Source organism: Octodon degus, unplaced genomic scaffold (assembly GCF_000260255.1).
Source record: "Octodon degus isolate 3935 unplaced genomic scaffold, OctDeg1.0 scaffold00232, whole genome shotgun sequence".
Classification (NCBI taxonomy): domain Eukaryota; kingdom Metazoa; phylum Chordata; class Mammalia; order Rodentia; family Octodontidae; genus Octodon; species Octodon degus.
Window position 1 is genome coordinate 419,192 of NW_004524808.1, and position 11,835 is coordinate 431,026.

The following is an 11,835-nucleotide window of genomic DNA, read 5'->3' on the forward strand; positions in this document are numbered from 1 at the left end:
TCTAGTTTTGCCTGGCGTGGGTCTGGCTGCTGTGCTCAGCTCCTTCCTGCTGTCGTCCTTGGGAGTGAACCTGTTGAATCCCTCTGGAAAGATGTTCTGCTCCTGGACTAGCTGGGTGGTTCTGTCCCCTACTGTCTCTGCAGGGATTGCAGCTGCAGAGTTTCACACCAGGCCTGTATACCAGGCTTGACCTGAGTCTGAAGGGGACAAGAGGGAGTGGGGGAGAGGGTAAGCTCTTCTACATGCTCACTGGGCCTGGGCTAGAGCTGGATCCGGGGGTCCTGAGACCACCACAGAAGTTCTCTCTTGGCAGGTGTGGGGAGTGTGTGGGGTGTTGGGCGCGATCCCAAGGACAGGAAAGAAGGTCTCACTCACGCTGCTCTTGGGTTTGGACTGGACAGGACCTGCGGGTGCAGTGTAGCTGAGAAGCTCTCCCACACACTCACTGGGCCTGGGCTATGGCTGGATCTACCTTCCATTTTGTATATAATTACATTTTAGTAGTATTATTGTTGATGTGCAAGAAAGGGATGCCACTACCCCAAAAGAGTAGGCATTAAATTGGAATTTAGATCTTTGAATTGTAGAAAACCTTTCTTAGTAGAGAAAACACTAGAGCCAGAAAAGATAAAGGAGAAATCACACCTTTGGGAGTACATGAAAAAAATGAGGCTTCCAAGAAGAAAAAAAAAATCATTACCATAATTAAGATAAAATAAACTGATTTTTTGAAAAGATGTGGTACATATATACTACGGAATTGACGTACATGATGTGAATTGGATAATGATTTTGAAGAGTTGACGTATGTGTGCCTCCATCTTTTAAACCCCCTCCCATTTGATAAAGATCTATCTCCCCACTTACTATCACCTATTTCTTATTTTTTCTTTTTATTTATAATTTGGGTGACTAATATAAGAGAAACCATGTAATATTTAAGCTTGTGTGTCAGATTTAAGTCACTTAACACTATGATCTCAAGAGAGATCTATGTCCGTACAAATGACTACAAGTGTATCTTTATGGCACAGTAATACCTCATTGTGTATAAATACCACATTTTCTTTATCCATTCATTTGTTGATGGATATACGTGTACCTTGGTTCAGGATCACAATTCTGATCACAAACCGAATTGGAGTAGGATCAAATCAAATTTCCCCATAAGATCAACATTGAACCTAACCACTGAATTTGATTTGGTTCTTGTCCAACTCAGTTTGATACCAGAATCATAGAAAGAATCAGGGTCGTGAACTGAGGTCATGAACCACTTTTTAGGGAACTTCCAAGATTTACCTGTCATTAAATGTGCTGCTATACAAATTGGTATGTGCCACTGTAATATAATGTATTTATTTACCTCTTTAGGAAAGATACCTAGGAAAGGAAAACTGGGTCAAATGGAATTTGTAGCTTTAGTTTTCTGAGGAGTCTCCATTTTGATTTTCACAGTGGTTGTAATACTAATTTACATTCCTACCACCAGTGCAGCAGGGTTTCTTTTTCCCTGCAGCCTTTCTACTACTTGTTATTATTTCATTTCTCAAGGATAATCATTCTTTTCTGAATAAAAGGGAATCTCAGTGGGGTTTTTTTGGTTTTTTTTTTTTCATTTTTATTTTGGTACCTGGCATGAAACTCAGGACCTTACTCTTGCCAAGCAGGTACTTCTGCCACTGAGTTATCTCCCCAGCCCTTCAGTACTGTTTTAATTAGCATTTCTCTAAAGGTCAGTGATGTTGAGCATTTCTTCATGTACTTATTGGCTTTTTATACTTCTGTGAAGTGTCTAGTTACTTCACTTGACCATTTTTACTGGGTCTTTTATTTTGGGAGGTCTAATTTTTTTAGCTCTTTTTATGTTCTAGATATTAGTACTCTAGCTGAGGAAAGGCTAGCAAATATTTGATTCTATAAGTTTTGTTTTCACTCTAGTGGTTGTTTGTTTTGGTGTGCAGAAGCTTTTTAATTTACTATGATGCAAGTTATTGATTCTTTGTATTGTTTACTATAGAACCAGGGTTCTGTTCAAAAAATCATTTTCTACATTCTTTATTTCAAGAATTTTATATATTTAATCTTCTAGCAAGTTAAGCATTTCTGTTTTAACATTTCTTCTTTGATCAATTTTGCTGATATATGGGTCTAGAGTCAATCTTCTCTGTGTAGATAGCCATTTTCCCAAAACCATTTATTAAAAATAATGTATTGCCTCCAGTATATGTTTCTGGACCCTTTGTAAAAGATCAAATAGTTTAATGTGCTTGGTGTTATTTCTGCATCTTCTGCTCTGTTCCATTCATGCTTATATCTGGTTTTGTGCCAGTATCATGATGTTTTTAGCAATGCAGCCTTGTAATATGCAAGTCTGGGATTTTGATGCCTCTTGCTTTGCTCTTGTTAACCAGGATTGCTTTTGCTATCTTGGATTTCTTCTGGTTTCTTATAAATTTTAGTGTATTTTTTTCTTCAGTTCTGTAAAGAATGTTGTTGGATTGAGATTGCATTAAATCTGTGTATCAATTTTGGAAGGATGTGGGGCTGGTGAGATGGCTCAGTGGTCTAAAGCACCTACTTAGAACAAGCTAAGCTCAAGCAAAGCACAGAGACCTCGGTTCAATCCCCCAGCACCACATGCTGGCCCGCCTGCCCCCTGGTGGGCTGAGCTGGCCACACACTAAATAAATAAGTAAATAAATAAATAAATAAATATTTAAAAAAATTTTTGGAAGGATGGCTATTTTGACTATATTGGTTCTACCTATCCAGGAACAAGGACTCACTTTCCATTTTCTGAACTCCTCTTGGGTTTCCTTTTTCAGAGAAATACAGTATTACTGTTTTACTTCCTTAGGGAAATTCCCAAGTGTTTAATTTTTTTGATGATACTGTGAATGGTATGTTTTTCTTATTTCTTTCATTATTAGTGTACAGGAATGCTATTGATTTTTGTGTGTGCTGATTTTGTATCCTACTATATTACCAAATTTGGTTATTAATTATAAGACTCTGGGGAAAACTTAGTTCTCTTTCCCATCTTGCAAGATGGCGGGTGAAAAAACTGAGAAGCCAGACACTAAAGATAAGAAACCTGAAGCCAAGAAGGCTTCTACCAGTGGTACTGGTAAAAGGGGTAAGGTGAAGACAAAAAAGTCCAAGAAGGTGCAGCCCCACTGCATCTGAAATCCTTTCCTGGTTTAAGGAATTGGTAGATACTCCCATCTGCTATGTCTTCCAGAAAGGTTTTGTCCAAGAGAAAGTACACAACTGATAAATCAAAGGTTGAGAAGAAAAAGAAGGAGAAAGTTCTTGCTACGATCACAAAACCGGTCGGTGGGAACAAGAATGGAGGTACCCAGCTGGTTAAGATTTGAAAAATGCCTAGATAGTACCCTACTGAAGATGTGCCCTGAAAGCTCTTGAGCCATGGCAAGAAATCCTTCAGTCAGTATGTGAGGGAACTTTGAGCTAGCATCACTCCTGGCACCATCTTGATCATCCTCACTGGGCATCACAGAGGCAAGAGAGTGGTCTTCCTGAAGCAGTTGGAGAGTGGCTTGCTACTTGTGACTGGACCTCTGAGCCTTAACCTTGTTCCTCTATGATGAACACACCAGAAATTTGTCATTGTCACCTCTACAAAAATTGACATCAGCAAAGTGCAAATCCCCAAACACCTCACTGATGCTTACTTCAAAAAGAAGCTGAGGAAATCCAGACACCAGAAGGGCAAGCTCTTCAACACTGAGAAAGAGTGATACCAGATTTCAGAGCAGCGCAAGGTGGATAAGAAAGCGGTGCACTCACACATTTTAGCTTAAATCAAAGCTGTTCCTCAGCTCCAGGGCTACCTGCGATTCATTTTTGCTCTGACAGATGGAATTTATCCTCATAAATTAATGTTCTAAATTTCTTACTAAGAACCTAATTAAATAACTGATACATTTTAAAAAGAATTCTAAGAGTCTGTTGGTAGATTTTTGTGTAGTCTATGTAGAGGATCGTGTGATCTTCATATTATGATAATTTGTCTTCTTATATAGCCTCTATTATTTCTTTTTCTTGCCTAATTGCTCTTGCTAATGTTTTGAGTACTGTGTTGAAGAGGAGTATAAATAACGGAAGCCCTTGTTTTCTTTCTGATAGTAGAGGGGAAACTCAGTTTTTCTCTATTTAATATTATATTGGCCATTAGTTTGTTACAAATAGCTTTCATCCAATTGGTATTACTTCTGTACCTATTTTCTTCAATCTTTTTGTCAAGAAAAGATGTTGAGTTTTGTCAAAGGCTTTCTCTGAGTGTGTTGAGATGACCATGTGCTTTTTATACTTGCTGCTCCTTGATGTATTTTATTTATTGATTTGCATATATTGAACCATCCTGGCATTCTTATGATGGAGCTTACTTGGTCATGATATATGACATTTTTGAAGATTCATTGCATTGTTTTCCAGTATCTTGTTGAGGATTTTTGCATCTATATTAATTAGCTAGTTATATAAATTTGTTTCTTGGTTGCATCCTTCTCTGATTTTGAAATTGGGATAATACTAGCTTCCAGAATGACTTGTGAGTAGTCCTTCCATTTCTGTTTCATTAAAGTGCTTAAAGAGTATTGGTGTTAAAACTTCCCTGAAGGGGCCGGGGAGATGGCTCAGTAGAATAAGTGCTTCCCTGGCAAGCGCAAGGACCCGAGTTCAATCCCCGGTTCTGCAAAAAATAAATAAATAAATAAATAAATAAATAAATAAATAAAATAAAACTTCCCTGAAGTTTTTGTAGAATTCAGTAGTTCACCCATTCAGACATGGGCTTTTCTTAGTTGCTAGGTTTTATTTCTGATTCAAGCCTGTTATTGGCTTATTTGAGGTTTGTAAATCTTATTGGTGTAGTTTTGGTAATTCATATCTAGGAAGCTATCCATTTCCTCTGAATTATCCAATTTATTGGCATACAGGTTTACGAAGTTGTTAATGGTCTTTTTTATTTTGACAGTGTCTGTTGTGTTTTCACCATTTTCCTTTCTAATTGCATTGATCTGGATCCTTCCTTTTTTGATTAGACTAGGCAAGGATTTGTCTATTTTGTTTATGATTTCAAAGAATCAACTCATTTTTTTAACTCTTAAATTCATTGGTTCTTTGTACTATTATTTATTGGTCTCAATTTCTTTGATTTCTTTTCTGATCTTTTCAATTTCCATCTTTGTACTGAAGTTGAGGTTGGATTGATTTTGTTTTTCTGGGATCTTGAGATGCCTCATTACATAAGTTATCGGGCTTGTTTTGTTCTTATGTTGTACCAACTTGCAGCTAAATCTTCCCTCTTAGAACTGCTTTTGTTGTGTCCCATAAGTTCTGGTAGATTGTACTGGCATTATCATTTAGTTCTAGAGACTGTCTTATTTCTTCCATAATTTCTTTTATAATTAGTTGTTTATTTAAGAATGTGTTGTTTTGATTCCATACACTTGCATAATTTAGTGGTTTCTTTTGTTGATTTCTAGTTTTATGGCACTGTGATCTAGTAATATGCATGGTATAATTTTGATTCTTTTGCATTTACTTAAGCTTGCTTTGTTGGATAGTATGTGGTCTATTTTTTCCACAAACTAAAATACTTCATTACTCCAACTAAAAACAAACTCCTTACAAATTTACTTAAAATTGTCTACAGATTCTATAAAATTCGTATTTTTCCTCAAATAGGTTTTTTAAAAACTCGCCATCTACCATTCCTCTGTGCCTGGGCAGTCTGCTCTCAAAGGCTTCAGACAAGATGCATGATAGAATGTGAAACATGAAAAAGAAAAACCTGTAACACCCAGAATTGGCCTATGCCCATATAAATCACTTCATGAAGTACATGACTCCCCCAATACCATTAGGAAAAGTTACCTTATACAAATTGCAGGAAAGGTAGGTGGTCTATTTTAAAGAAAGTTCCATGTGGTGCTGAAAAGAATGGTATTCTGATGTTGGGTGCAGAACTCTACACATCCATGATGTCCATTTATTTGATTGAAGGTTCTGTTCAACTTCAATATTTCTTTGTTTTTTATCTGATTGACTGTTCTATTTGTGATAGTGGGGCACTAAGGTCCCCCACTAAAATTACATTAATATATATCTGGTTTTTATGTACAGTAGTACTTGTTTTATGAAGTTGCTTGTTCCATTGTTAGACACACATATGTCAATAATTGGTATCTCTTTCCATTGGACTGTTCCCATAACCAATATGTAGGGACCTTCTTTGTTTCTTTTGATCAGTTTTGGATTGCAGACCACTTTTCTATGGATACAGAATAGCTACATGTTGAAGTCAGAGTTTTCAAAGGGAATACATTTCATATAGGACAAATAATTTATAGGATTATTTTATAACATTCACCCAAAGAATCAAATGCAGAAGAGTGCAAGAGAGCTATCCATACACGGGAGACCCAAAGAATCTAACTGAGGGCTTGGATCCCATGGCTATATCTTGCATGAGTCCAGCTGGAGGCCTACAGCCCATGTTAATGTCCCATGCATGTTTGTGTCAAGATTCTACACTGAGAAGGCCCAAAAGTCAGTGGTAGAAGCTAGAAAGTCTATAGCCATGGGATGAAGTATGTGGGCAGCAGACTGAGAGTCTGCACCACAACCAGGAAGTGATGCTCAAAGAACCAGAGCTCCTCCAAAAAGTACCACAGCCATCCTCAGCAACAGGGAGGACCCAAGCTCCTAGGACAATGAGAAAAGCCTAGTTCATATCAGCAAAGCAAGTGTGACAAGCTTCTACAGGAGGATCAATAGAACACCATCTTCCACTCCAGATTTTTTATGCTGTTGGCAACAATCCTCAGATGGGTCTTCCATACTAGGAACCACACCAATTTGGATTCAATTCAGCTGGGTGTGACAAGTTAACCATTAGTTAATCTACCACACCTTCTTTTCTTTTGTGTTCCTATTGCATGGAATATTGTTTTCTGTCCTTTGATCTTTAAGTCTGTGAGTTTCTTGTGAAGTTAAATGTTTTCCTTTTATATAGCACATCATTAGATATTGTTTCCTGATCAATTCTGCCAGTCAGTCAGTGTCTTTTGATTGGAGATGAGACCATTCACATTGAGAGTTATTACTGATGGATACTAACTTATTCTGTCATTGCCTTTTTTTTCCTGTTGCTGATTCCCTGCCTTTGTCATCTTTTTAAACTGCTTGCTCTATCCGGTATATTTATTCTAGTAAACCTTTTGTCATTGTTATCTTCATGGTCTTTCTCTACGATATGCTTCTGAGTTTTTTGCAGTGCTGTTTTGGTTGTGATGAATTTCTGTTGATGTTCTTTGTTATGAAAATATCTCACTGTTCCATCAATTTTGAAAGATACTTTTCCAAGATATGTCATCTTGGGTTAAAAATTATTTTGTATGAGAGCTTGAAATACTTCATCCAACCTCTTTAAGGTTCGCGTTGAGAAGTCTGCTGCGATTCTAATGGGTTTGCCTTTATAAATGATTCATTGTTTTTCTCTAACTTCTTTTAAGATTCTGTAATTATATTGGAGTTGCAGAATTGTGGTATGATATGCCATGAAGATGTTGTGTTCTGTTTGTGGCCGTTTGGTGCTCTATGTGCCTCACTTAGCTGTATAAAAGTTTTCTTATGTTACTTTAGTAAACACTTTTTATACCATTTGCGAGGACTTCTGATTTTTCATTAATTTCAGTTAATCTTAGATTAGTCTTCTTTGTGTCATGTATGAGCTGTCACATCCATTTTTCAGTTTCTCTTGTTGTTCCCACACTATTAATTGGTCACCAGCAGCAGTCCTGTATTCTAATTCTAACACTCTGTCCTCACATTGGTCATTTCTGCTGTCCATACTTTCAATAGAATTTTTAATCTCCTCACTGTCTATTTGGAGCCTTTTTATGGACTCTAGTTCTTTTCCATTATGGTCATTCATATCTTGCATCATTTTATTTAGCTCTACTAGCTTTTTATTACTGTGTTCTGTACACTCACTGATTATTTTATGTGGTCCAATGTCTATTTATGTCTTCTGTGAGCTTGCCAAATGCCTAAATGATCTGTTTTTTTTTTTCATTTCTCCTAATATCATTTCAAATAATTCAGGTGTGTGTCATGTAGTTTTCTCCCCTTTAATACCCCATGGATCAGCTTTGGAGAAGTTGGGAGTTTTTGGAGTAATTTTGTTGGTTTGTTCTCCATGATTCTATTTTCTGTTTGTCTTTCTGCATTAAGGCTTATGGTTTCATTGTTGTACAAACCTTTTTTTTTTTTCCTAATGTGGAGACCTTGTTACTTAGTGTCTACTTTTCATCAATGACCTGTGGCCACTTCTAACTATTGCTTTTTGCCTCTGTCCCTGGATCCAACCATCTCCATTTTCTTGGGAAGGGGGGTTGTAGCATATAATCCCAGCACCCAGTTTTCCAGGAATGGGCCACAGTATTGTTAATGAATTCAAGGCAACACAGACATTGGCATCCCAAGAAAACTAATTATACCAGCAACTGTGTCACTTTTTTTTTATTTTGCAGTACTGGGATTGAACTCTTGACCCTGCGCTTGCTAGGCAAGTGCTTATTCTACTGAGCTATCTCCCCGGGCCTCACTTTTTCTGTAGTAATAAAATCAGCATCAGTAATAGCACCACATGCAAACTAAGTATTGTCAAACCCTAAGTACCAATAATGTACCACCCTTAACCATAGAAAATAGATTTATCTATAACCATAGTATGAACACTAAGGTAAACCAAATACTTACCTGCCATTGACCTACAGTAAATATGTGCTAAACAGAAAAACTTTATATCTAATAACAATAAAAGAGTATTTGATAGTACTAGCATATTTAACTAGATGTCTAGTTAAGTAGATTCATAAAGAACTATAATTTATAGTTATACTGGTAAGTATAGAGGAGGTGGGGGTATCAGAATGAAAAAAGCATAATATAAAAAGTTAATCAGTTAGACAAGGGGAGGAGAGAAGAATGAAATGGGGATCCTATTGCAGTATATAAGGAAATTGATAATAGTGTCTTTTGTCTATATGTCCCCTCAGAGCCTCATGCAGTCATAGGTGGGGATTTTTCAGAAAGGACTAGATGTAGAGTGTGTGATGCTGTGATTGATTCATAGTGCAATGCTAGGCTCAAGGGTACTGGGATTAAGAGTGTGAGTGCTACCCACCCCGAGTAGCCTCGATAAGATAAAAGGGCCAAAGTCCCCTCTTGCTTTTGCTACCTTGTGGTGCCATGAAGTTTTCCTCCATGATGCTCTCTCCAAAGCCACTTTGTCTTGGTACCAGCCAGGTATGGACTGAAAATTCTGCAAACTCTGAGCTAAATAAACCTTTCCCCCTTTAACTAGGTATCTGGTATTTTGCCTTAGCAACGAAAGAACAATAACTAAGACAGCAGTGTTAGAGAACAGTTGTAGGAAAGAACAAGAAAAAGAAGACAAAAATAAACAAACTGTACGAAATAAAGGAAATATAAGATGAAAGAGAAAAAAGTTGAAAAGGAAGAAAAGAAACTGAAAGAGTAGAAAAGGAAGGAACATTTCTCAGTCTCCTAAAAAATATGATAACAAAGATTAAAAGGTGGAATTTTTTTAAAAAAATTAGAAAAAGATTGACTGAAAAAATCCTATACTTTTAAAAGAGTGGTTTCTTTCCAACAACTGCAGTCTTAGAATGCAGCCAGTGACAATTTTCGCTATCTGTAGATTTTTGAGGTGTCCTCCCTGTGACAGAGGTCCCTCTATCCATTCACAGAGATTGTAGTTAATGTTTGAGCCATGGCATGTGTTGCTCCTGTTGGTAGATCAGAAATGCAGTTGAAACCTTATCAGACCAAAAAGCTACAACTCTTGTTGCATAGGTCCTTTACCTTGGTCTTAACCAAGCAGCAGAAAACAATAGAAACGAAATATAAGAAGTAAAGCCATGCTATTATGTTGAGCTGTAGGGGACTCAGGTCAACAATTTCTGACATTGCCAGTCAAGGGGAAGACCCAATACTATTATGGGCTACTGGACTCTTTTAGAATATTTTGCTGAGTTTACATACCTATAATATTCAAATAATGGAACTTAACAGAAAAAGGGGATACAGATGAATGTCCATTTTGTATCTCTGTATTGAAAGTGTTTAGGATAGATATATAGTTACATTCTCTTAATGAATAGAGGGATTTGTTCTAATCGTGTTTGTAAATAGGATATCACGTCCACATCTTGTACAGCAATTGACCACTGGGAAGAGTGTGTGCAATGTGTTAATTATTGAAACCGTCCTACCAGTTTGATTTGAAACTGTCTCATTGCTATTTGATTCTCAATAAAATTATGGAAAAAAATCTCCCAGAAGTGAGGAAACTGTTGCTATCCTTTCTTTCCAGATTTAGAAACTGAGTCTCAAAGATATTGGACAACTCTGCTAAAGTCACACCGATCATATTCTTTGTCCCTACCATTTCTCTTTTTTAAGTCTTTTTTAATCACTAAAACTAAAAAAAATAAATAAAATATTTTATTTAAAGAAAAAAAGAAATGCAGTTGACCCTCTGGTCTCTGCCACATGTAGGCTGTAGGGCAGGGGTTAAAGTGGCCAGTTGGACTTAAAGTTAACAGTCACAGAGTCTATTTGCTTTCTGCTGCCCCCATGTGTTATACAGGATCAGGTTGTTTGGTTATCACTTGCCACTCCTTCCCCATGCCCAGAGGAAGAAAAAGGTAGATTCATCTTGGAGTTAGTGAATGATTGCACCCATGAGTCACGAAATCTACAAGCCTTCTTGCTGGAATCATAAAAAGGAACACCACATGTCCAGTACTTGCCTGCTTGCTCATGGTGTGAGGGAGGAGTCCCACACATTTGAGACCAGCCTGTTTGCTGGGGTGGGGAGAAATCTACTTTGAGGACTTTTTTGTGTAATTTTTTTTCTTAAAATTTTTCTCAGAATTATTATCTAATGTGTCAAGTAAATTGCTCTTTCATTTATATCCTATAAGGTAGTTACTCCAACCTGAGTTTTCTCTTGTTCATAAGATAAGTGCATTAAGTAGTACTTTACTAATAGGATATATTTTAAATGCATAATGATCACAGGTAATGGGTGAATTAGTACATAAACATTTTTAATTTTTTATTTTTTATTCTATTTTTCCCATAATTTTATTGAGAAACCAATAGCTATGAGACAGTCTCTAACCAAACTGGTAGGACAGTGTCAATAATTAACACATTGCATACATTCTTCCGAGGAGTTAATTGCTGTACAAGATGCAGACACGATGTCCTATTTACACACACTATTAGAAGAAATCCCTCTATTCACTGAGAGAATGTAACTATATATCTATCCTAACCATTTTGAATACACACATACAAAATGGACATTCATCTGTATGCCCTTTTCTTGTTTAGTTCCGTTATTTGAATATTATAGGCATATTAACTCAGCAAAATATTCTAAAAGAGTCAAGTAATCCGTAATAGTATTGGGTCTTCTGCTGCAATGGCAATGTCAACAATTGTTGACCTGAGTCCCCTACAGCTCAGCATAACAGCATGGCTTTACTTCTTCTACTTCATTTTTATACTTTTCTGCTGGATGGTTAAGATCAAGATAAAGCAAGAACTATGCAACAAGAGATGTAGCTTTTTGGTCTGATAAGGTCAGTGAAATCCCTTCAGGATTTATCCTGAGATCCTGTACCTCAGATTGTAGATCCTTTGTCAGCGTCAGCCATGCGGATGAGTCACGGCCATTGCTTGGCCAATGTGCTCTCTGTGAAAGCC

General features: G+C 36.9%; 1 protein-coding gene and 1 pseudogene across 8 annotated transcripts in view; both read left to right on the plus strand.

The window, feature by feature from the left end:
- The window catches only part of Cask (calcium/calmodulin dependent serine protein kinase), a 514,903-nt gene that overhangs the window by 140,978 nt on the left and 362,090 nt on the right, over positions 1 to 11,835 (plus strand). The window lies entirely within an intron of this gene.
- Positions 3,052 to 3,914, plus strand: LOC111813860 (annotated as a pseudogene).